Consider the following 1,523-nt stretch of genomic DNA (forward strand, 5'->3'; position numbering starts at 1 on the left):
TTCATATGTTTTTAACGCTAGATGTTTCTAGTCTTAGAAACAATGTAATACTGCCTCCATATTTTTCTAGATTAAGACGATAGAAGAAGTCGTCGAGTCCAAGAAGTCCGACCTTTGCTCACCACTGTGTTACAACGCCCTGGTCGCAGAGAGGTGAAAGTAGATTCGCTGATCGAACGTCCGGCTGGACACACGCACAGGAGCCGAAGAAACTGGAGCAATAGCAAAAGACATTATAAAATACTCATGTACACTAACTGGGGGCGTAGCTCAGATGGTAGAGCGCTCGCTTAGCATGTGAGAGGTACCGGGATCGATACCCGGCGCCTCCAGAAATTTTCTCACTACCGGTACTGGTATCTAAAATATATTTTTTCCAACTAGTTTAAAAATTCTTTCATTACAATTTAATGAATACTTTGCGCTTAGACAAATTAAATTTAATAGGCTTCTGCCTATTTTAAAAGACACAGAAAAACTGCGCAAGAATCAGACAACAATTGAAAAGGTGTGGTACTGATAAATGCTGCACTGCAGTATTTCTTCTTTCACAAACCGTTTACCCGTCAGGGTTGGTTTTTCCCTCGGACTCAGGGAGGGATCCCACCTCTGCCGCCTCAAGAGCAGTGTCCTGGAGCGTGAGTTTTTGTGTCGAGGAAGTAACTAGGAAGGAGACCTGTACCTCGCCCAGGTGGCCTCACCTGCTATGCAGAACAGGTGCCTTCTTGGGGGATGGGAAGGTAGGCAAGGAAGAGGGAAGGGAGCGGCCGTGGCCTTAAGTTAGGTACCATCCCGGCATTTGCCTGGAGGAGAAGTGGGAAACCACGGAAAACCACTTCGAGGATGGCTGAGGTGGGAATGGAATTCGCTCTATTCAGTTGACCTCCCGAGGCTGAGTGGACCGCGTTCGCGCCTTCGTACCACTTTGCAAATTTCATGGCAAAGCCGGGAATCGAACCTGGGGCTCCGGGGTTCGAAACTAATCACTCTAACCATTAAACTGCATAGGCGTAATGCATTACTCTACAGAACCCTTCCCTGACTATGGACCTAACAGACTGTGCTTGGAATTGCAAGAGTATTGTCAGTCAGAAATACAAACTAGAGTCGTTTATTTCTGACCACAATATTGTCATCAAGTCACCATCTATAATAGCTGAGAATTTTCGCGGGTTGTTTAATAAAGTATCTAGCTCTGTAATACGCAGATATGCTTTGGGAGGTAAATAGGCCGCATGACTATAATTATAGTTTTCAAGTCTAATCTCGATACCGAGAGATGCAATAACTCCGTGAGGGAGGGCACCAGGAGAGACTTGGCTTAAACCATATATTTCCTTCAAAATTAAAAATTTTGCCGTCTATCGTAAAGATATACTTTACGATGAGTGAGGAGGCGTGGCTGTGCTGATTAAGTCTAAGCTTAATCATCATGCCATTGATCATCTTAAAATGGTGCGAGCCCAGATGTCATTGACTTAGCAGTAACTAAACACTATAGGAGAAATATTGATTTTATTGTA

At 44.3% G+C, this 1,523-nt stretch overlaps 1 non-coding gene across 1 annotated transcript; it reads left to right on the plus strand.

Moving 5' to 3' along the window:
• Window positions 1-259: 259 nt before the first annotated feature.
• TRNAA-AGC (transfer RNA alanine (anticodon AGC)) lies at window positions 260-332 on the plus strand. The gene has a single exon. It is a non-coding gene; the product is annotated as a tRNA-Ala (tRNA).
• Window positions 333-1,523: the final 1,191 nt, after the last annotated feature.

Source organism: Anabrus simplex, chromosome 4 (assembly GCF_040414725.1).
Source record: "Anabrus simplex isolate iqAnaSimp1 chromosome 4, ASM4041472v1, whole genome shotgun sequence".
NCBI classification, from domain to species: Eukaryota; Metazoa; Arthropoda; class Insecta; order Orthoptera; family Tettigoniidae; genus Anabrus; species Anabrus simplex.